This window comes from Oryctolagus cuniculus, chromosome 6, assembly GCF_051225735.1.
Source record: "Oryctolagus cuniculus isolate XC-2025 breed Fujian yellow rabbit chromosome 6, ASM5122573v1, whole genome shotgun sequence".
NCBI classification, from domain to species: Eukaryota; Metazoa; Chordata; class Mammalia; order Lagomorpha; family Leporidae; genus Oryctolagus; species Oryctolagus cuniculus.
This window is the reverse complement of record NC_142872.1, coordinates 83,095,269-83,120,505: the sequence shown is the minus strand read 5'-3', so window position 1 is coordinate 83,120,505 and position 25,237 is coordinate 83,095,269. Positions and strand designations below refer to the sequence as shown.

The following is a 25,237-nucleotide window of genomic DNA, read 5'->3' as shown; positions in this document are numbered from 1 at the left end:
TCACAATGTACCTCATAATTATGCACATTTATAATGTGTCAATTTTAATTCAAAATGGAAGTTGCAGCTATAATTTCTCCAGGAAGTGTCTATGAATCTTTTTTTTTTTTATTTTTTGACAGGCAGAGTGGACAGAGAGAGAGAGAGACAGAGAGAAAGGTCTTCCTTTGCCATTGGTTCACCCTCCAATGGCCGCCGCGGCCGGCGCACCGTGCTGATCCGATGGCAAGAGCCAGGTACTTATCCTGGTCTCCCATGGGGTGCAGGGCCCAAGTACTTGGGCCATCCTCCACTGCACTCCCTGGCCACAGCAGAGAGCTGGCCAGGAAGAGGGGCTACCGGGACAGAATCCGGCGCCCCAACCGGGACTAGAACCTGGTGTGCCGGCGCTGCAAGGCGGAGGATTAGCCTAGTGAGCCGTGGCGCCAGCCAATGTCTATGAATCTTTTTCGATGGTGAATACATTGGTATGGTCCGTATGAACAAACACTTTTAAAGTGTCTATACCAACTATAGCTCTTTGAGTATAGATGATGGTGATGATGATAGCTAGTGTGACATGTATTGTTGATGGCATTATTGTGACATGGATTATGGATTATTGCAGGCGCTATTGCATTCAATCTTCCCATGATACTTACAAGCTAACTGATACTCAGAGAAGTGATGTAAGATGGACAAATGTTCCCCACCTCACTGTACCATCAAGGAAGGACCCCAGCTTTTGGGAGGACTGTGTCAGGCAGTCTTTAGCAACAGCACCTTCAGGGATAGACTCAAGTACAGAAGGCTACCTGCACTGAGGTCACTCCCTTCCCAGTTGGTAGCCCATGTGCAGTGTCTGAACAGAATAATGGTGCAGGGTAGGATACATCTACAGGAACATTCTGGTTCCTGAGCTCCCAGTGTGGGTGCCCATGGCTGTCAGATAGATTTTGCAGCTCAATTTCTCTCTTATCTAGTTCTACCCTTGTGCCTCTCTTCCACAGCTCTTCATCTCGACAGAGCCCCTAATAAACACCTGAACGCTAACATCTGCCTCAGATTCTGCAGCCTGGGAAATCCAACCTACAGCATTGACTGAGGTACCCACATTCCTCCAGCCTTCAAAAGCAGAACTGAAAACATATGTGAGACGTTCTGATCCCAAGAAAATGCATTTCTCCTGTGCGAGACACAGGGTATACAAAATGCATCGACACAAAACGCTATGGCGATATCAAAAGCAAATTATTTACTTCACTGTGTTTGCTTTGACAACAAAAATGCAGTATTTTCCTCAATTATCCCAGAGAAATACTTTTAAATTGCTGGAAAAAGAAAGCCTGTCTTTACTGAAAATACCTTTATAAATATATAAAATTCAAAATTAGGGGGCCGGCGCCATGGCTCACTTGGTTAATCCTCCGCCTGCAGTGCCGGTGTCCCATATGGGCGCTGGGTTCTAGTCCCGGTTGCTCCTCTTCCAATCCAGCTCTCCGCTGTGGTCTGGGAAGGCATCAGAGGATGGCCCAAGTGCTTTGGCGCCTGCACCTGTGTGGGAGACCAGGAAGAAGCACCTGGCTCCTGGCCTCGGATTGGCGTAGTTCCAGCTGTAGCAGCCATTTGGGGGGTGAACAATGGAATGAAGACCTTTCTCTCTGTCTCTCTCCCTTACTGTCTAACTCTGTCAAATAAAAAATAAATAAAAACAAACAAACAAAAAAATCCAAAATTAGGATGTGAAACAATTATTCAGCAAAAGTTTTCATGACTGCAAAGATAGAATTCTTAGTGGAAAAAAATTATTTCCTAAATTTTCATTATTGAAGCAAAATAAATGTATGTGTGATATAATGCATTGTAACATCAATTCCAAGTGAAAATTATACCAATAGTTTTTCACAAATTATTGCTTTGTTATTGCTGAAATGATTCAGACCCTGATACTGAAGGTTTTTTTGAAGCACAAAAGATGAAAATGCCAGAACTTCCCAAGCATGATTTTGGCTCTTTCCTATTGATGGGAAATGAGTACTCAGCTTTTTAGAGTAAATAAACTCAAAATCCAGCCCATCTTGAACCCAAATGAGTTACCTAGAAGTAACTTTTTGTCTCTGTGTGTATTTGTTGCAGAAAGCCCTTCCCAAGAATGTGACTCAGCTTGGAAATACAGTAATTTCAAATATGTGGGGGATTTCCCCTAAAAGTTATGAGCATTAAGGAGTTAATGGGTAGGCATCCTTTAATGAATCCCATTTCTTAGTCCCGGATAGACCTGGAGGGAGCTGAGGGCTGGCAGAAGAACTGAGGCGAAGGAACGCAGCTGTGAATAACAGAGGCCTACCTCTACCGCAGGGGAGGCCAGCTGGGCAGATCTTATCCCAATTAGGAAAATGTTTGTCTTTCCCAGTGTGGATTAGGCCATGCTGGCTGTCCTCAGATGTGTGTGTTGTTGCCTTTGATCCTTACCTCCTGGATGCCCCTGAAGGATGCGGAACTGTCTTCTTCAAAGGATCCTGAGCTGAACTGCAGAGGCCTGACCCAGGGCTCTGAGCTGCCTGGAAATCCTGTTGCTCAAACCCACTGAAGCCTCCTGTTGAGCCACAGTCCCACTCACTCACCACACGGCCCCATCTGTCTGCTCTAGCCCCTGTCAGAATGACGCAGAATGGCAATCTACAGCTGCGTGACTGCCTACCTCTGCTCACTGAGGCACAGGGAGGGTAGGGGTGAAGGAGCTCATGTTACAAAAGGGAAGTCTGCCCTGAATGCGAGTCCTGGATAAGGCGGTCTACTGAGAATAGAACAGATGGACAGCAAGGCCATCCCACAGAGTGAACTGTAATTTTCCTATTGATCTGTGAACCATGATGGTGCTTATACAAATGTGTAAAGGGGCTTCAAAAAGTTATTGGGAAAAGGAACTAACAGATAAGCTGGGGGGGGGGGGGGGGGCTGGCATTTGGCCTAGAGGCTAAGCTCTCATCCAAGGGCAGAATGAGTTAAGTGCTTCCTGCAATGCCTGCATCCCATATTGCAGTGCTGGTTCGAATCCCAGATTCTCTGCTTCTGATCCAGCTCCCTTCTAATGCACCTGAGAAAGCAGTGGAAGAGGGCCCAAGTACTTGGGTCCCTGCCACTTGCATGGAAGACACAGGTGGAGCTATGGGCTTCTGGTTTCAGCCAGGATCAGCCTTGGCTGTGAGGCCATTTAGGGAGTGAATCAGGGAAAGCAAGGTCTCTTTCTCTTTCTCTCCCCCTCTTTTTCCAGTCTTTCCCTCTCTCTGTCACTCCACCCTTAAATAAATACACTCTTTAAAAAAACCTCCCATCCCTCATCAGAGTGCCCTGGTTTCACACCCACCTCCCACCCCTGACTCAGGTTCCTGTTAATGCAGATGATGGGAGGCAGCTGTGTCCCGTCTGGGAAATAGATTGAGTTCTGGACGCCTGCCTTTTGCCCTGAGCTGGGGACAATTTGCAGGCATGTGGATGGTAAACAAATAAAAACTTCTTTAAAAAAAAGACTTATTTATTTATTTGAAAGGCAGATTTACAGAGAGGTGGAGGCAGAGACAGAGAGAGAGAGAGAGATCTTCCATCTGCTGGTTCACTCCCCAAGTGGCTGCAACGGCAGGAGCTGCACTGATCCAAAGCCAGAAACCAGGATGTTCTTCTGGGTCTCCCATGTGGGTGCAGGGGTCCAAGGACTTGGGCCATCTTCTGCTGCTTTCCCAGGTCATAACAGAGGGCTGGATCGGAAGTGAAGCAGCCAGGACTTGAACCAGTGCCCTTTTGGGATATCTGCACTGCAGGTGGTGGCCTCAACGGCTACACCACAGTGTTGTCCAAGCAGGTAAGAACTTTATTTCTCTTTGTCTCACTCTGCCACTTGGATACATAAATTTAAGGAATGTTTTAAAGGATAAGTTTATTCTGATGCCCAAAATGTTGAAATTCTTGCATAATTGTTTTTACAACATGCATTTTCTGTGATTTTTGGAAGACTCTTTGTATAGTTCATGAAAAGAACAAAATTTCCCAAATACTAAATTCCTTTAGTTATTCTGCCCTCTCTGTATGATTGGATGCCATGGAGCTTTGGGAGGATCAAGAAGACAGTTCAAAGGGATGGGTGGGCAGCCCCACAGTCATCCTTGGACTACTGCCCTCTCCAGGAAGTTGAAATCCAGGAATTCTGGCCATGGTTCCTCGGGACAAATGAGGACAGGTTGAGAAAAGAAGTAGCCAGGAATCATTTTGAAAGCAGTTATGACACCACCTTTTAATTTTTTTTCACAAGTATATTAGAAGCAGATGACCCTTTAAGGATCAGAGTCAGCTACTTGTTTCATGGCTCCTGCTTGGGAAGGGCAGACAGTTCAACCCCTGGGTCAATACAACAGGTGGAACTTTTTGTTGGGTTTTATTTAGCTGTTTGTGTGTTTTCCTTTTTAATTAGTTACTGACATTTTAAAAATATTTATTTATTTTTTTTTATTTGAAAGAGTTACAGAGAGAGGTAGAGCCAGAGAGAGGTCTTCCATCTGCTGGTTCACTCCCCAAATGGCTGCAATGGTTGGAGCTGAGCAGATTCAAAGCCAGGAAACAGGAGCTTGTTTGGGTCTCCCATGTGGGTGCAGGGCCCAAGGACTTAGGCCATCCTCTGCTGCTTTCCCAGGCCTAGCAGGGAGCTGGATCAGAAATGGAACAGCTCGGACTTGAACCTGTACCCATATGGGAAGCCAGCGCCGCAGGCCCAGGCTTTAACCTGCTGGGCCCATTACCGACATTTAAAAACCTTGAATTTTGATGAAAATTCAGATTTGTAGCTTCTCTAAACCTAGCAATACCAAGCCAAGTTCTAGTATAGCAACATTCAGCCAGAGGTGAATAGCTCTTCATGGTCCCATCCAGCCCCTGTGATGTGTGTGTGCCCCACTGACCAAGGTGAAGTAGAGGAGGGGGACACTGTGGGTAGACCATGAACATTCTGCAAACTGTTCTATTTTTTGTGGTTGCTTATTCATTTTATGATTTAAGGGGAAGAACTTTGTAAAATAATTAGATAGAAATCACACACACACACACACACACACACACAACCCAAGGAAAAGGGCCAGCATTGTGCAACAGCAGGTTAAGCTGCTGCTTAGGATGCAGGCATCCTATATTAGAGTGCCAGTTCAAGTCTCTACTGCTGATGTGCCTAGGAAAGCAGCAGAAGGTGACCCAAGTGTCTGGTCCCCGGCAACCCATGTGGGAGAACAGGATAGCGTTCCTGGTTCCTGGCTTCAGCCATGCCCAGACCTGGCTGCTGTGGGTATTTGGGGAGTGAAGCAGCAAATAAAGGCCTCTCTCTCTCTCTACACACACACACTATATGTATTTCAAATAAGTAAATGGAAGAGGAAAAAGAACACATTTTTCACAATGTAACTAATACAAAATTGACATAGGCAGTTAGTAGCTGGGAAAGCAATCTCCAACACACTGATTTAGCATCAGAATCCCAAGGATTTTGAGGTAGATACTGTAGAGCATCTGTCACCTGTCATTATTTATAAATGTGGGAAAGAGAGACAGAAATGATTTCCTGATATTATTCTCCTATATATTCTTTTTCCAGTTGAGGCAAGATACCAGCAAGTTAGGTTACACAAACTAGAGCAGACCCATTTCATCATGTCAAACTTATCTTTCTCAGTACATTTTGTTTACACATAGTAATGAAATACAATTATATTATTCATATCCTCACTTACTGAAGAATTTAAAATGCCCAAATCCACAGCTAATGTGTTAGCTTTGATTATAAATCTTTAAACACATTCTAGTAAAATGTCTTCAGAGTGTATTTCCTGAACAATTTCTTCAAATACCTTCAGAAGGAAATTTCTTCAGTCCCCATCCACTTGATTAACATGTGAAATATGTTACATTTCAATTATGTTGGTCTTCCTAATGAAAGTTCATGGAACTTCTTCCCAGTGTCTTCCCAATTTTGGTCTGCCAGCAATTAGTAACACTGGTAGTAAGCACTTATGGCATAACCTTTCTTAAATAAGTCACTTCTATGAAAAAAATTTTAAAAGTTCATGAAAAATTAAATTAAAATGTTACTTTGCTATGAACATTTTGATAACATGCATAATTTCTTCATAATACACATTTTTGTGAACCTTTTAAAGACTTCTCATATTTGAGACATTTTGTATAAAAAATGAGCGCATATATATAACTTAACTCAGTTCATTTCTATTGTCTTAGGGACTTTAACTATTTCATCTTGGATTTTAGAAGCTCAGGAAATAAATCCAAAAAAAGGGGTGTGTTAGTCAGCTTTCTGTTACTACATGAAACACTTGAGACAAGCCACTATGAAAGAGAGGTTTATTTCAGCTCATGGTTCTGGAGGTTCACAGTCCAAGATTGAGCAGATACCATTCATTCAGCATCTGGTGATGACGTTCTCTTTGGCAGACTCATGAGGTGATACTGAGCATCACAAGGCAAGAGGAAGCTTGGGCAGAGCAAGGAGCATATGGCAATACAGAGCAGAAAGAGTGGCTGGACCTGGCCTCAGTGCTTATAATCCACCAGTATATCATGAGAATCGCCTTCCAAGGGCATGTCCTGGAAGCCCTAAGGACCTCTCACTAGGCCTACCTCTAAACAGCCATAACTGTATTTAATTTACCATCCTTTTAGTACCATTAACTTATGACTTTGGGAGGATAGCACTGCGGCGTAGTGGGTAAAGCTGCCACCTGCAGTGTTGGCATTTCTTATGGGTGCCAGTTTGAGTCCCAGCTGCCCCTCTTCCAATTCACCTTCCTGCTACTGAGCCTGGGAAAACAGCAAAAAATGACCCAAGTGGTGGGCCCCTGCTTGGGAAATCCATAAGGAAGCTCCTGGCTCTTGGATTTAGTCTGGCTCATTCCTGGCTGTTGTAGCCATCTGGAAAGTGAACCATAGATTAAAGACCTCTCTCTTCCTCTCTTTCTTTCCTTCCTTCCCTCCCTCCCTCCCTCCCTCCCTCTCTGTAATTCTGCCTTTGAAATAAATAAATAAACCTTAAAAAGAAACTTTGGGGTTTAGAGTCCTACATGAGTTTGGGAGCCAACTCTTGTTAACATGGAGGAATGACTTCAAACTAATAGGATAATCTATTATCCTATTAATGAGTTAAACTGAGGATCATCATGTGAGCTCTTCTACATAGGACATAGTCAACAACAACCAAACTCAAAAACAGTGACCAACCACAAAAGAATAATGACTCACAAATATGCTGAAGAGCCCCCCAGTGTAAGTACCCTCATATGATGTTACCCTTCCTCCTCCCTCCCCTGTCTGTCTACACTTGAATTCACTTTCTACACTTCTGGAAGCAGCAATGTACTTGGATGCAGAACACTGAGTTTTAATCCTGAACAGCCACTTGTTTTATGAAAGACAAAACACAAAAGCCATCTTACATTTGCCCTGGGATAATCATGACAGGTATGAAAAACCTTTAAGGCTCAGTGGTGTCCCAACAACAATTCAATTGTTGAATATTTTAAAATATAAAAGGAAGCCCAGAAGGGATGCCTTAAGACCTGCCTTTAAATCCTTTGACATCCTTTGCTGTCTTTGAACTGCAGAGTTGAGGAGAGAATTCAGGGAATCTAGCTGTGAGCTGCTGCTGCCTGTTGCCAAGAATTCCAGGTTGGGAGTTCCCAGAAGTTAGAGGGAATCAGCAAACACTCAGACCCTCCATTGAATTGCCCAGAAGACCACACATGAAGCGCAAGTTTACTAGTTGATAGATGTAATTCAAATACATATTTGACAACACTTGATATAATTATCCCCAGGAATAAATCAGAATCCAAACTTGAAAACTAAGGGTAAGACTGGAATAGACCCAGCACAACAAAGTTTAAAACAAGATTCCAGATAATCTAAGTGATAAGCCAGTAATTTTTAAACTTTCTATTTTGAAACAATTCCAAACTTACCAGACATTGGCAAATACAGAGTTACCATATTCACTTTATCCAGCTTCCCCTAAGGCTAGCCTCTTACATAATCATAATGCAATGATCAAACCAGAACATTAACATTAATACAATACTAATAACCTTCTTACCAGATCTTATTCCAACTTCATCAATTTTCCCTCCATGTCCTTTCTCCTCTAAATCCAATCCAGAATCCCACGATGCACCAAGTTGTCCACTTTCAGTCTCTTGGAAACAGTAACAATTTTCTCCATCCAGTCCTCAATCTTTTCTTGTTATTTATGACCCTGACATTTTTAATAAGTTGTAGTCATGCAGCATGCTCAGTGTTTTCTCATGATTAGATTGGTATTGTGCATTTTCTGTGAGGATGGGCCACAGGAGGTATTACGTCATTCCTGTGGCATCATGTCAGGTGCTAGGTGATCTTAGTGTTCTTATCCCTGGTCTTCTTGAGCTTGGACCCATGGTTAAAATGGTGTCTGCAGAGTTTCTCCACTGTGAAGTTCCTACTTTCCTTTTTGTAACTGACTGACTTCATTTGGGTTGCTATACAAAAATACCACAACTTAGGTGATCTATAAACAACAATGTTTTGCTCATGGTTCTGGAGGCTGGAAAGGTCAAGATCACAAAACCTCCCTCATTGATGGAGCCAGCTGGATGATACAGTAAAAGCGGTAAGAAAAAAAAAAAAACTGGCTAGTTTTCTCTAGCCCTTTTATAATATTAATAATCCCATTCATGAGAATTTTTCCCCATGACTTAATCATCACTGCTTCTTAATGCTAGCAAATTTGTGATTAAGTTTCAGCATTCAAACTATTACTTTGAGAGATAACATCATGCTTCTTTTAAACATTAACTCTAGCATTCATTTAGTGAATATTGCCTGCAGCAATTATTAATGTGGTATTCACTTAATGGTAATTTTATATTTCCTTCATATTTTTTACATTTATTATTCAAAATTCTGTTGTATGAAAGACTTTTTTCTTTTCTTCCATATAATTATTAAATTACTATGTTTATAACAACACAGACTCATGGACATCTGTTTAACTCCATGAATTATAACACATGCTATCATATTTTATTGTTCCATTTGTTGCAATTTTGGTCACCGGAAGCCCCTTCTTATTGCTCCTGGGTCCTTGTAAAAAGTTATTGCCGTCTTTGCTTTTTTAACTCATTCTTACTTCCACTATTCCAAGAAACTATGCTACCTTGTATTGAATAATATATGGCAATAATTTAATATCTGCCAGAACAAAACTCAACACTCTTCAGAGGAAATAACAAAGCCTAGAGTTTCTACAAAATATCATCCAAGCATACATTAGTATCATTCAGCATACATTAAATATTACTAAACTCTAACAAACAGAACAGAGTGGCCTGTTTTCAGGAAAGAGAGAGACAGAGAGAGAAGGGGAGAGAAGGGGGAGAGAGAGACAAAGCATTAATAGAAACAATCTGACAGAATAATCCAGATATCAATATTGGCAATGACATAACAAAATCTAGGATAGACACTCTTATATAGGTAAATCTATAGGAAAAAAGTAAGGGTAAAGACAGAGCATCTCAGGAGAAATACAGAAACTAAAATATATATATATTTAAAATTTATTTAAATTTAAAAATATATATAAATATATATTTATATAAGTATAAATAAATAAGCATACATAGAAAAATAAAATATATAATAAATATACAAATATAAAATAAATATATATAAATATATTTATTTAAATTTAATATATATATATAAAATTTATAAGAGCTGTGAACCACCAGTCTGGTTATATCTTAATATATTTTAACAGATCTTTATCCTTATCTGCTTCACTTGTTTTAGAAAGATATTAAAAAGCTATTGATGCACTTCATTGTTCTTCTGTATTTATTTGCCTTGCTGTTCCCCTCCTTCTTCCCTTCAGCGCATATTGCCATTAATAATTTGGAATTAATTTATAAAATAAGTGATTTTACATTATTCTGCAAATATGTGTATATCTAAACAGTATATAATATTTTTACACTTTTTTTGATAGTTGTGTTCTAAAATATTGGTTATTTTTAACCTCAAAGTCATGGTTTTTAGAATTATCGATGTTGATATTTCTAGTTCATTAACTCTGGTATAATATCTCACTTCTTTAATATACTACAATTTAATTATTTCTTATTCTTTTAAATGTAGTTTCCAATTGTTACTATTAAAAAATAGTATCACCACAAGTATTTTTGTATATATATTCTTCAGTACATGCAAAAAATTACCCTTGTGAAGTATTCCTACAGAGTTTGTGATTTTAAGCTTTTAAAAATTATTTTTTTAGATTTTACTTAAGTTATACAAGTTTCATGTATTTTATAGATCTAGTGATACTTCCCACTGTACCCTCCCTCCCACCCACACTCCAAACCTTCTTCCTCCTCTCTCTCCCACTCCCACTCTTAATTTTTACAAAGATCTATTTTCAGTTTACTTAATGATCATAAAGTTAACCCTACACTAAGTAAAAGAATTCAACAAATAGTATGAAAACAAAAAAGACTGTTCCTCAACAGAAGAGACAAGGCCTATAAACAATCAACTAATCTCCAAATGTCCATTCACCCCAACACATTACACTTCAGGTACTCTATCAGTTACTTCTGATCAGGGAAAACATATATCTGTCTTTTGGGGACTGGTTTGTTTCACAAAGTATAATGGTTTTCAGTTGCATCTATTTTGTTGTAAAAGATAGGACTTCTTTTTTTTTCACAGTTGAGTAGTACTCCACTGTGTATATATAACATAATTTCTTTACCTGGTCAACAGTTGATGGACATCTAGGTTGATTCCATATCTTAGCTCTTGTGACTTATGCTACAATGGACATGGGGATACAGATAACTTTTTCATATGCTGATTTCTTTTGGTTTGGGTAAATTCCCAGGAGTGGGATGCCTGGGGCATATGGTAGGTCAGTATTCAGATTTCTGATGTGTTTCCACGCTGTCTTCCACAATGGCTGCACCAGTTTACATTCCCACCAACAATGGATTAGAGTACTCCCCCCACATCCTCACCAGCATTTGTTGTTTGCTGATTTCTGTATGAGAGCCATTCTATCTGGAGTGAGGTGGAAACTCATTGTGGTTTTGATTTTCACTTTTTTAAAAGAAGTATTTATCTGAGAGGCAGAGAAACAGACACAGAGACAGAGAACAGGAACTCTCATTTGCTGGCTTACTCCTCAAATACCTGCAGTGGTGGGGGCACTAGCCAAAGCCCGGAACCAAGAATTCAACCTGGGTCTCTCATGTGAGTGGCAGGGACCCAACTAGCTAAGCCATCACTCACTGCTTCCCAGGGTGCACATTAGTAGGAAGCTGAAATTGGGAGCAGAGCTGGAAGTCAAACCCATTTACTGAGGGATGATGACATCCCAAGTGAGGTCTTAAGTGCTACACCAAAATGCCTGTCTCTGGTTAGCGGCATTTTTAACCTAACTTTATAGAGTCAAATTTTGCTCCAATGTGGTTGCACCTATTTATATGAACAAAAGCAGAATTTGATATAAGTGCTCCTCCTACTGCCCAAACATGGCCTTGTAAATTATTGTCAGTCTGATTGAGACTGATATTTTAATTTGTATTTGGTGGGAGGTGGGATTGTCACCTATTTTATTTAATGACAAAGCTATGTTGTGAAAATGGTGTTCTTGGATAATTTTAGCATTGTGCAAACATAATGGAGTGTACTTGCAGAAGCTAAGATGATTGCAAAGTCACAAGCAACATAATCATATGGGGCCACCAGTCTATTTGAAGTCTATTGTTGATCAAAATGTCATTATGAACCACATAACTGAATATTCCATTTTTGTAAATTGCCTATTCTTCTCCTCTGCCTGTTTTCTATTGGATGATTTGTCTGTGCCTTCATGGTCATGTGAAATACTGTATAAACTCAGAATAATGATTTTGGGTGGTTATATGCTATGTAAACATTTTCTCCCACTTTGTTGCTTCCTTTATTTATTTATTATTTATTTATTTGACAGGTAGAGTTATAGACAGTGAGAGAGAGAGAGACAGAGACAGAGACAGAGAGAAAAGTCTTCCTTCCTTTGGTTTACTCCCCAAATGGCCGCTACGTTAGGAGCTGCACTGATCCAAAGCCAGGAGCCAGGTGCTTCTTCCTGGTCTCCCATGCAGGTGCAGGGGCCCAAGCACCTGGGCCATCCTCCACTGCCCCCCCGGGCCACAGCAGAGAGCCGGACTAGAAGAGGGGCAACCGGGACTAGAACCCAGCGCCCACATGGAATGCTGGTGCCACAGGTGGAGGATTAACGAAGTGAGCCATGGCGCTGGCCCCCTGTCGCTTCCTTTAAATGTTATTTATTGTATAACTGGTTGAACAGAAATTCTAAACTTTAGGCAGTATAGTTTGGGTTTTTGTTGTTGCTATTGTTCATGGCTTATTTAAGAAATCTTTCCCTTCTATGATATTATATTTTATCTAATATTTTCTTCTAGAATATTGAAGTCTTTACTATATCTCAAGTTTATCCTTGGTGCTGCAGTGTTACGAGGATCTGAGCTTTTTCAGATAAGTAATTATTCCAGAACCATTTTTTCCTCCTTTCCCCACTGACTCACTATGCCACATTTTTTTTTTTTATGTGTGTCTGTCTCAAGACTCCTGCTGTTCTGGTTCTCTATCAGTCTCCCACAGCATGCTGATAGCTATAGCTTTACAATTTGTCTTTTCTAATCTCAAAAACTCTCTCAAGTTTTTGTTTTTCCTTTAAACAAATATTTTGTTGAGCTATGATTTACATAAAAGACTACACATACTCTATGTATGCAGCTTGGTGAGTTTGGGGATAAATATACCGCAATCACCATGATCACCATCAAAACCATACACAACCATTGCATCCCCAAATTTTCTCAACTTATTCTTCTTTAAAATATCTCAACTGGGGCCAGTATTGTGGCATAGGGGGTCAAGTCACCGACCTTGACACCTGCATTCCATATTGGATCCAGATTGTGTCTGGGCTGCGCCGCTTCCAATCCAACTTCCTGCAGATGGCCTCAGAAAAGCAGCAGAAGATGGTGCAAGTATGTGGGCCCCTGCTACTTATGTGGGGAACCCAAATGAAGCTCCTGGCTCCTGGTTCAGCCTGGCCCCGCCCTGCTCATTGTGGCCATCTGGGAAGTTAAACCAGAAATAGATGATTTCTCTCTTTCTCTGTCTCTCTCTCTTTATAACTGACTTTCAAATAAATAAATAAATCTTTATAAAAATAGAAAAAAAATCTCAACTATTTTAGGATGTGTACGCTTCCTCAAAAGAAATTCTATAGGGATTTTTTTTCAATGAATGTGCATTAAATTTATATATTAATATGGAGAAATTGACATTTTTGTGATATGACCTTTTTTACCATGACATATTATACAGATTTTCTTTTACGTTTTTCTATGATGCTTTAATTTTTTCCCTGTATAGTTCTCACAAATCATTTATTGAATTTATTCCTAGATACTGTATTTTTTTCATGCAATCAAGAATATGATAATTTAGTCTTGTTGGGCTTTGTAATTTGTTGTTACCAGCATAATGCTGTTGCTTTTCTTGTACTGTGTGGACATTTCTTAGATCTCAGAGCTTGTTTTGACAGTGACTTCAACTATAATAAGCACGTGGAGGTTTAAGCATTATTCAGTCAGACTCCAATTCAGCGAACATATGAGACAGACTCAAGCAGTTCCTCTGCAGGCATGCATTTGTCTGGAAATTTGTTCAGTTTGATTTTCTCTCATTTTAGGAAGATTTAAATGTAAGCAGTTTGTGAACCATAAACCTAAGCTAGATCTGAGCTATTGTGTGATTGTCATGCCCTTTTCTCTGATGTCTGTGCCTACTTTGCATATAATTTGGGATGTATCTGTCTCTCATATTTCTTATAGGTCACTTATTGGCCTTTGAGTCAGAGTGAATCCAAACTCAGCCATGGTATTACTGTGGCTGGGTCTCAGACTCTAGGGTGAGCTGTAGGGGGTGGCTGACAAGCAGGAACCTCATGAGAATAGATGATTCAATGAGAGAGGAAATTAGCTCACTGCTTCTTTTCTTTTCTTTAAAGATATATTTGTTTGCTTATTTGTTTGAAAGGTAGAGAGGCAGAGAGAGAAAGAAATCTGTCTGCTGATTCACTTCTCAAATGGCTACAATGGCTGTGGCTGGGTCAGGCCAAAGGCAGCAGCCAGGAACTCCATATGGGTCTCGCAGGTGGGTTGCAGGGGCTGAATTACCCAGGTCATCTCCTGGCTGCTTTCCTAGGTGTATTAGCAGGGAGCTGGCTCTGAAGCAGAGCAGTCAGGACTCTGACTGGTATGCTAATCTGGGATTCAGGCATTGCAAACAGCAGCAAAAGCCACAGTGCCACAATGTCGCTTTCACCTGCTTTTCGTTGTAGTTTGAATATGATAGAAACCAAGTTACCTTACATATATCAAGTAACTTAATTTTTTTATTTCCATGAGATGTCATTGACCCATCTCACAGATAACAGAATGAAACAGAGAATTTAAATAACTTGTTAGAGATAGCGTGACAATAATTTTGCTATAAATTCCAAGATCTGTGCTTTCCCTACTATCCCAAATATCATCATCAGTGTTTGTTGCTACCAGTGTTCTGTTTCTATGGTATTTTCTCAATGCTGTATTTTTTTTTTTCATGAAAAATGGGGTTTATCTGGAAGAGACCTTTAACCTTTAACCTCAGCCTTCAGTTAATCAGTTACTCAATTGCTCAGTGTCTGAGACCTACCCATGCAGAGAAGAGCGATGCAAACGATGGTGATAAGAGCAGCTCCCAGTCTTAACAACAGCTTGTACTCCACTACTCAGCATCTCACATGCTGTGATCTGCACAAATGCCTCACGTAATTGGGGAAATGCAGTACAGGAGCACTTGTCTCATGGAAAATAAGGATCTGAAGAAAAACAAACACATGTAATCACTAATATAAAAAAGCAATGATTATTAGGTGGAACATATCAAGTTGCTAGGGTGTTTTCTTAGAAAGAAATAGAACATACTGTGAACTAAGAGACACTGTAAGGAAGGCATAAGGAAACTGTGCTCGAGGATGGTATTTTTGAGATTCTATAAAACAAAGGAAACAGTGATGACCACAGAGTATGTGAGTTTGTTGTGCTTATATATGAGTTGATTCGACCGTTTTGCCCATCAGTTATCCCTTCTTCTCCCTCCCAATATGCTTTTACCTCTATTATCTATAAAATATAGAAGGGAAGAATGCATTTGTCCAAATAATTTGGGCAAATATTTCTTCATTTGTCTAGCCTAAATATGTCTTGTTAAATTCAGGAAGCAACTAGACTGTGACAATTTTTTTTTTTTTAAAGATTTATATACTTACTTGAAAGGCAGAGCTACAGAGAGGCGGGGGGTGGGGTGTGTGTGTGTGTGTGTGTGTGTGTGTCTTTTATCCACTGCTTCACTCCCCAAATGGCAGCAACAGCTGGAGTTGGGCCGATCCAAAGCCAGGAGACAGGAGCTTCTTGCAAGTTTTCCATGTAGGTGCAGGGGTCCAAACACTTGGGTCATCTCCTGCTGTTTTCCCAGGCCATTAGCAGAGATCTGGATTGGAAGTGGAGCAATCGGGACTTGAACGGGCGCCCATGTGGGATGCTGGCACTGCAAACAGAGGCTTTACCCACTATGCTACAGTGCCAGCCCTGACAATTTCATTTTGGGTTACTGAAATATTAAGTATATCCATTGCAAATATTTTATCATAACAAAGGGAATAAATTAAAAGCTTACTCTTGAAAATCTCATTAGCTTGTACTTAAGTGTATTTATTAAAACAAGAAAAACTTAAGAAGATCATGTATTTTTCTTTTCCTCCATTTCTTGCCCAAAAGAAGTATGCTGCTTCCCTTAGCCCTTTGTGTGAAATCCTCAGAGGGCTATGAATATAACTGAACTCCCTGTTTGGTAATTGTTTAAACTTCCTCCAAAGAACTCAGAGGCCAGCATTTCTGTGTTAATTTTTAAAATACCAGTACCTTGACCATCAACTTTGTACCCCAGGGAAGAGCTAACCCTGCCATACAGTTGCTTCATCCCCTCAATTTTTACAGTTCACATTGCCAAAAGATTTCATTCTCATGTGGGAGTCACAAAAAAATACATCAGAATGTAATTGCCTGCTGTGTTAAAATCTGGACCGATGGAAGGAGTAAAAAAAATCTAACAGTAAGTACTATTGTGCCTGGTTCAACTAATGGTTCATACTCTGCCACCCAGTGTAGCAACAGCCATGCAGCTATAATCCTACCCTCTAGTCAAGGCACAAATATATCTCTACCAGGTCAAAATGCAGAAGTTACGTAAAACACTATTTAAGGTGGTAACAATGAAGTAATAACTGCCATCATCTTGGATTACAGTGTATGTATAGAGTACCGTTCTTTTAAAAATCAATTCTTGTCTCTTAATCATCACAAAAAGTTAACATAATGATTGCTAACACATCTCATAGTCACTCATACACAGGTGACATTGTTTGTTAACCTGTTTAACTACCTTGAGAGAAGCCTGTAGAGGAATGATTGGTATTTCTATTTTAAATACAAGGAGAATGAAATACAGAGAGAATAAAATATTGCCCGTGGATGGATGATCATTAGCTGGAGGAGAAGGCTTTGATCCCAGGTTGATACAGGGGTCTACAGCCTCCAGCATGATACCATCTGCCTCTATATCCAACTCCAGAGAGTAAATTTATAAGCCAGCAGACTGCAGCCCTGACAGAGGGACTTGCACAGATCTCATTGTGGAGGTGACGCAATTTGATCCTGGTGTTGACAGAGCAGAAGCTGTGCTCCTTGTCCCTGTTGGGAAAACATCTCTCAGCTACTCAGTGCTATCTGGAGGTGTCCCTGCAGGGCCGTCTGGAATCCACAGCTTGTCATGCAAATACAAAGATCTGTTCTCTAATAATGTGTGGCATATGGTTAAAGACCACTGCAATCTGGCAGAATTGCAAACTTGGTGTTGAATACATGATGATGTTCTCTCCCTTCTGTTCAGAGCAGATGGAATGATGAAGGTGATGGTCGTTCCTATGTAGGGTGAATTGATGCTGAGGGGAAGAAGGGTGCTCATGCAGGCAGGGCATGTGCTGATGGGAGTGGCTGGCTGATGGCTTTTCCTGTTTCCTTTATTTTAGCTTAATACGTACAAATGCGAGAGATGGATTAATTTGTTGTAGGATGATTCAGCTGCCACACTGAAATGGAAGGAAATATCCCAGCAGGCATTTATAAGTTGCATGTGTTGTGCCAAGTTTTTGAAACCAAATCCAAGCTGTCCTGAATTTATTGCCCTATTACAGTCTGAACAATGTAATTAAAGTTATGGCTGGCACATAATTATACAGTAACCACCATGCTTTTTTGAGGTTTCGTATTTATACATAATTTCCCCCCACTGAATCAAATTAACCATCTTGGATAGTCATAGGTTAATTTTGTAGTTATTTTTGTCCTAAAAGCAGACCTATTATATTCCAGCTGGCCTATTGATATTTGAAATAATAACTAAGTCATGCTCATTTGTTACTCAATTAAATATGAGACATGCAACTCTGTGGTAAATATTTAGGATCTATATCTATTGTTGTTTTTTGAGCCAGTACAGCATTTTACATTCAATTAGCAATCAATGGACTGATGTAATTTCAAATATTCTTAGTGAAGTCTAAGACAGTCCATGAGTGAGGTAAGATCTTTCTGGAATCAGGTAGACAAAAGAGTAATGTGGATAGAGACGGCGGTTACTTAGTGACCTATTTTAATGGAATTCTTCCTCTAAAAGATGCTAAATTTCTTGAAGGCATTGTTATGCCTCACTTACTGATCTTCATGGGCCAAGCAGAGTGCCTGGGGCATAGTCAGTGCTTCCTAAACGAATGAATGAATGAAGTAATCATGAGACATTAATGTGAAATATGGGTCATTAATTAGGTAGAAGCTTTGTCTGTTACAGAGGACACTGCAAAGCAAAGACTTTTGAGGGATATGCTGAAAAGTACAGAATGAGATGCACTTAAGGCTTACTAACCATTAACTTTTATATTTGTCTCTAGATATCCATTTTTCTATATTTCCATATACACCTGCACATGTAGTAATATGACAACTTACAATTAGTATCCAGTGAGGTTTCAGTGTGGACTCACAGTGTGTTCTCACTGAAGGGATGGAGGGATTCCTTTGCCATTTGTGGCTTCGTCTATGTTCCACATCTACATAGCCCTCATCAGTCTGCATCATTCCTAGTGTTCTGCTATAGCCTCTGCTACTTCGGTGCTATTCCTATCCTTGTTGAAAGGATGCTTCCATTTGATGTTTATGCCAATGGCAGTGACCCTGAAAAGTTAACATTGAAAGTTGGCTAGGCTTACTGTGTACTTCACTGATTGTATTTCTCTAGTTCTTGTTCATTTGCTGCTTCATAGTTGTGTTTCTACTTTGTCAAAGTGTGCTCAGCATAATAGCTGCCACCCGCCGTCTTTGTTTTTCTCTCCCTCAATGAAAATATCCTTTGCTTTTAGGATGAGAAGGTATTATATAAACTTTCCTGGATGTTAGCAGGAACAAAGCAATTCCCCAGTGAAAATGTCTATCCCACTGTACAGAAGCATGGAGTTGATTACATATTTTTGTTTTTATTCAACTGCTCACCCAGTACAGCAGTCTATGCTTTTACTGTTGTTTAGCTCTTTCCAACTCAAAAGTTTATAGAAAGTATGTGTTGTCTTTTAACTCTATTTTCTACAAATTTTTTGAAACCACTTCATACATGCAACCAAAATACTGCACTGAAATATTATTGGAGCTATTGTTTTGGCACAGAGTGTGAAGCTGCAGCCTACATTGCTGGCATTCTATATCAAAGGCTCAGTGGAGTCCCAGCTGTTCTACTTCTGTTCTAGCTCCTGCTAATGTACCTGGGAAAGCAGCAGAAGATGGCCAATGGGCCTGGGCCCCTGCCATCCTTGTGAGAAACCAATACAGACTTCCAGGCTCCTGGACTTAGCTTGGCCTAGTCCTGGCTATTGTGGCCATTTGGGGAGTGAATCAGCAGATGGAAAATCTGTGTGTGTGTGTGTGTGTGTGTGTGCGCGTGTGTGTGTGTGTTCGTGAGTTACTCCAACTTTGAAATAAATAAATACATCTTAAATAAAATAAAATATTAATTATTTGTGTAGCCATTCACAATAAAAACTATTCCTTGGTAACTTCTGCATTTAATTGCCTGCAAGATTCAGCTTAGAAACCAAGCCAAAGCCAGGATTGTTTCAATGTACTACTTTGGATTGTGTGATCATTAAGTGGCAGGGACTATTGGCCCTTGGTGTTTTATTCTCCTCAAGTCTTGGGGAAATATTTTCAGAGTTCTAGCTTAACACCAATTGCTGCTGGTGGCAGCATTTCTGAGTGATTTCATCAAATAACTTGCCCTCAGGACCTGGGCTTCCTTCTCTGAGTCTCTGCCTCACATAAACAGAGTCCAAGTTGTCATTAGGGGACTTTGCCTTTGCAGTGTAGTGCGGAAGGGGTCGTCATTGTTCCAGAAGCCTGCGTTTAGCACCAGTTTCTGTTGCTCTCCCCTGGACCCTTTCAATCTTTGAAATGTTCTGCACAGGGATAGTCAGCATTTCTTTTTTTTTCCCAACTTTTATTTAATAAACATAAATTTCCAAAGTACAACTTTTGAATTATAGCAGCTTTTCCCCCCATAACCTCCCTCCCACCTGCAACCATCCCATCTCCCATCCCCTCTCCCATCCCATTCTTCATCATGATTCATTTTCAATTATCTTTATATACAGAAGATCAACTTTGTATATACTAAGTAAAGATTTCAACAGACTGTGCCCACACAGACACAGAAAGTATAGAGTACTGCCTTTCACACAATAGCTTCAAAATGATTCTGAAGGCTGTTGATGTGTGTGTTATACATGGTCATTATTGTCTCTTCTCCATTCAGTCCAGTTGGATTTCCACAGTCCTAGGACTGCTTAGTGACTTCGTGAATTATCTACAACATTTGCTTTGCTGTTGTCCTCTTCTGCTGGAAATATCTTTTCAGTGTGTGTATGACATTGTTAGCTGGTGTGCCAGAGCAGAGAGAGCAAATATGAAAATAAAATGGGTCCAGTTTGCTAGTTGTGCACAGTACTAATGTGTATATTTTATTCAATTCCTTGTTTGTTTGGTTTTGTTGTTGTTGTTGAATTTCAATAGGATGAATAATATAGTGTAGAGGAGTGGGAGATACATTTAAACTTTTGAGCTTTTTGCTAGAGATTCCAAGATGCCCAAATAGAGGTGCGTGGTATTCACCTTCTCCTCCACAGAGAAGAAGAACAAAAACCAACAAATAATTTACTGCATTTCAAGGTGAGTGCCCAAGAAGGAACACTGGAGCTCAGTGAGGGAATAGCTGGAACTCAGTAGGGTATGGAGATCAGGGCTGGCAGCATAGGGAGAGAAACAAAGCCATCAGCATCTGCAGCCCTGGCCCCACTTCTGGGGGAATCCCATTGCAGGAGAGGGGTAACTGTCCCGTCCCGCAGGACGTCAACTAGGGCCGAGCAACTAGAAGGAGAAATGAAGGGACAGGAGACACAAAGATGGCAGCAAGACAAGGGTCCTGATCAAGCTGCATTTTTTATTTTTCAACCACACACTTATATATCATAAAGGCAGGGTGTCGGGCAGGGGAAGGAGGGGCATTTAGGAGGGCAGGACATTGGGCGGGGGAAGGAGGGGGAGCTTATCTTGTAGCTGCAATGCTTGTGCAAGTAGGGGAAAGGTTACAAGGTCTTAAGGCACAAGGTCACACAAGGTTGCGTTATCAGTACTCTCCGGTCTGGGCTGTCTAGCCCTGCCTCAGTAGTTTTCCACTAAGAGGCCACATGCTGCGTGGTCCCTGACAGGTAACCTTCAGAGCCTCATCAGAGACATCTACAGGAATGCCTTAGGTGGACAAGCCAAGCTATAAGAGGAATCCGCAGACACCACTGACTAGAAACCTAGTAGGGAGAGTCACCTACAGAATTCGTGGTCACTTTGCTTCACAGAAGGAACTCACGTTGCCTCTCTCACACCCCCCAGAGTACAGGCACCGGCAATGGTGCACCATCTAGAGAATGGAATCACTGAGGACTCATAGTGCCTTAGGGACTGAAACCCCTGGGGACCCCCATCCCTCGAGGTGCACAGACCTTCTGTCATATTAGCAAGGAACACTGCAGCCTCACAAATCCAACTAAACCGAGTCAGCAAGGGTGACCTCAGAACTCCACCGTATGCAGTGCTCTGCACTACAAGACTCAAGGGGCACAGAAGAGCAGGAGAATCCTGCCCTCAGGACGCTAGAGGTAGGGACACCTAATCCCTCATACTTGGGGCTTGTCCTCTCCTGTTTCATCCCTCCCCTCACCTTATAGGGAATTACTCATTTTCCTTGGGAACTGCATAACCCAGGACCCCTGGCCAGAGTTTCCAGCCTGTCCACTGCTGCTCAACAATGTGAGTGCTCACACATGGGACTATGTGCACTCCCAGTCCACTCTCAGAGTGACTTCTACTCCTGTGCCTTAGGTGGCAGCTGGGGTTTGTGTGCCCACCTTGTCCCCAGTACCAGCAATGCTTTCTCCTGGCTCTTCAGTCTCTCACCAGGCAGGGGCATATAACCTTCTCCCAGTGCCAGTTTCACTCTCATGACTCTGGTCCCTTCCTTGGGCAGTGACTGTAGTACTGTGTGCCAGGGATCTAAGCAACCCTGGCACCAAGAGCACCCCAGACCTCTGCTGCTTCCACCATCAACTATATCAGAAGAAGATAGAAAATGAGTGGAATGTCTGGCCTGGTGGTTAAGCCAGAAGTTGGAACTCCCATATTCTATATTGGAGTGCCTGGTTTCAAGTCTGGTTTCATTACTGATTGCAATTTCAATCTGATGCACACACTTGGTGGCAGCAGGAGATAGTTCAAGTAATCAGGTCCGTGACACCCATGAGGGAGACTTGGATTGAATTCCCAGCTCCCAGCTGTGGCACGGTCAGGAGAGGTGGCTGGGGGGTTGTTGGGTAATGGGTTCTGGTGTTCCTCAGTACAGTAGTTTAACCACAGTTCACTAAGATGTGTCATGTTCTGTATAAAGATCCAGGAGAGAGAAGCTGGTAGGCTAGAAGCATAAAATGAAAGATAATGAAATGGAAAGACTAATTGCCTGGTATGAGCAATTTATGCTGTGTAGTTGTATTGAGATATTGCATAAAAGTGTACAGATATTTTATGTTAATCCAAAATTTTACAAAATAATTTTAAAGCTTGTTTGCCACTTTCTGATACTTCAAATTATTTATGTTCATTGTAATTAGATGCAAGGAAAGCCTAACTTCTTTTAAAGTAATTTTTAAATTCTTTTCGATTCTCTGTTATGAGTTCCTTTGAGATATATTAGAATGCTGATATGATTAACTGTCTGATAATTGGATGATTTTCTATGATAAATTCCATTAGTAACTGCTTACCAGAAATATCCAGTGGGTTGACTGAATGCTCCTAGTACTCCTAGCAATTTTAAATGTTATAAACAAGCTGAGAATTGAAGCAAAGTTCAGAGACTTCCTGGACAGTTACCTGGTTCATCTGTAAAATGACCTTATGTGCTGTCTTTCACTTTTTTTTAATTATGGCATGGAGAACCAATGGGGGAGAATATTTTTATTTATAAAGGCTGGAAAAAGTTGAAGATGCAGTTTGTTGTGTCCTGGAAAATCAATGCTTGCTTCCTATTAAGAGAACCCACATTAAATGCCGTGTCTGCAAGACAACTTCTTCAAACCTAACACAGTGCACAGTATTTCTAAAACAAATAATACAATGAATGGTATAAGATATTTCACTCCATACAAGTAGTACTACAAACTACTAGACCTTTAGACTTGCCAAGAAAATGAAGAACCTTAAAAAAAATTCCAATCTTTGATTCAGTGTTCTAATTTAGGAACTAAGTTGGAAAAAAACTAACAGATGTGACAAAGTCCAAGATGACCTCAGAGTTGATGTACACAGGAAGAAACAAAATTAAAATGGTTTAAGCCTTAGACAGCAAAATGGGAAATCCTGTGTGTGATTAAAGAAATTACACAGTGGAATACTATATAGTAATTTCACATAATAATGTTTTTTAAAAAACTTTATGAAATGGGAACTCAAAGCATTGAACTAAATGAATTTAAAAAACTATATGAAAATATGATATATGATCATGTGTAATATATATTAAATACATGCATGTAGAGAATAGTAAAGTTTCTGAAAGAAAATACAACATTTTGAACAGTGTTATTGTCTTTTTCTTTGTGCTTCTTTCCAACTTAAAAAATGTTTAAACATTAATATGTTATCTTCATAGTGAGGATATATCATATCTAAATTTAAAAAAGGTATTTGAGTCAATAGTGGATCAAAGAGCAAGTCTTGGTGTGGGAATGACATGAGTTTGTATACTAACACTATTTACAAGATGCAGAGACTGCTCAATCTCTTTAAGGCTCAGTAAAAAGATTGAAGTCAGAATTAAAAACTTCCACAAAGAGCCAAGGGGGCAGTTGTTTGGCAGAGCGGTTATGACGTCACTTGGGACACTTGCCTATGTGTACCCTGGGAGACAGCAGTGATGACCCAAGCAGCTGAGTCCCTGACCCTCACAGGGGAGACCTAGTTTAAAATCTGGGCTTCTGAAATATGCCTGGTCCAAGCATGGCCCACAAGCCTTTGGGGAGTGAATCAGCAGATGGAAGAGCTCTCTCTTTCTCTCTCTTTTCCCCTCTCCCTTTCCCTCTTAAGTAAAATAAAAATACAAATTTTTTAAAGATTTAGTTATTTACTTGAGAGAGCTACATGGGGAGAGGGAGAGAAGGAGACAGAGGGAGGGAAAGAGAGAGAGATCGTTCATCCTCTGGTTCACTCTCCATTTGGCTGCAGTGGCTGGGGCTGGGCCAGGCCAAAGCCAGGAGCCAAGAGCTTCCTTCACGTCTCCCACAAGGGTTCAAACACTTGGGCCATCTTCTGCTGCTTTTCCCAGGTCATTATAAAGGAACTGGATTGGAAGTGGAGCAGCCGGACTCCAACTGGCACCCATATAGGATACCAGCATTGTAGGCTGTGGCTTAACCTGCTACACCCACCACAGTGCTGGCCCTGAGGAAAAATAATTAAAAAGAAGATCCAAGGACCAGATGTTACACCTATGAATTGCACAAAACACTTAAAGACTTAAATTAAAGTGTTAAAACACTTAACACCAATTTTTCACAAATTATTCCAAAATGTTGAAGTGAAGGGAGCACTCCTTTTCTTGATACCAAAGCCAAAGACATTGCAAGAAAACTACAGATCAATATCTCTTATGAAGACATATGGGGAAAATTCTTCAATAAAATGCTAGCAGCATCCAGCAGCATACATATAGTATTTAACTCAGGGGTGCAAAGTTGTTTCGACCACTGGAAATCAATCAATGCAATGTATCACATTAATAAAATAAAAGGAGGAATGTTGCATGCTCAGTATTACAAGCATCAGCTTAGGCCGCTATGCCACAACACCACCCCAAATAGAGCTGGTTCCTTTACAGTGTTTATGTTTTGGTTTCCTTTTATTTTGTAATTGCTTGGCTAGAATCTTGACTGCAATGTTGAATGGAGCTGAAAAAATTGATATTCTTGTCTTCTTTCTGATCTTACCAGGAAAGAAATGTTATTCTCACTATTAAACATGATAGCTGTGGGTTTGTCATAGATACACTCTATCATGTTGAGGAAGTTTCCTTCTGTTCCTAAGTTTGTGTTTGTGTGTGTGTGTGTTATCATGAAAAGACATTGGAATTTTTCACACACTTTTTCTGCATCTGTTAAATCCAGGATACAATATCAGAGTGCTGGTTCAAGTGTTAACAGATGTGCTTCTTGCTGATGGACTTGGGAAAACAGCAGAAGATGAGGGAAATCCTGATGGAACTGCTGACTCCTGTCCTTGGTCTGACCTCGACCTGGCTGTGGTGGCATCTCTTTCTCGCTCCCTCTCTCTGTTGCTTTGTCTTTCAAATA

At 40.5% G+C, this 25,237-nt stretch overlaps 2 long non-coding RNA genes across 3 annotated transcripts in view; one reads left to right on the top strand and one right to left on the bottom strand.

Annotated features, from left to right (window-relative positions):
* Positions 1-8,547, bottom strand: part of LOC149126210 (uncharacterized) — a 15,554-nt gene extending 7,007 nt beyond the window's left edge. Inside the window, exons 1-2 of one of the 2 annotated variants that reach the window (XR_016235668.1) lie at positions 8,120-8,547; positions 1,395-1,666 (exon numbers count right to left, since the gene is read on the bottom strand). This is a non-coding gene — a long non-coding RNA (uncharacterized LOC149126210). Of the gene's footprint in view, positions 1-1,394; positions 1,667-2,451; positions 2,845-8,119 lie in introns of those variants that run through there. The other variant, XR_016235669.1, reaches the window with a different exon arrangement.
* On the top strand, positions 3,717-25,237 carry LOC149126209 (uncharacterized). Its single transcript, XR_016235670.1, has 3 exons — positions 3,717-3,838; positions 12,531-12,607; positions 25,052-25,237. It is a non-coding gene; the product is annotated as an uncharacterized LOC149126209 (long non-coding RNA).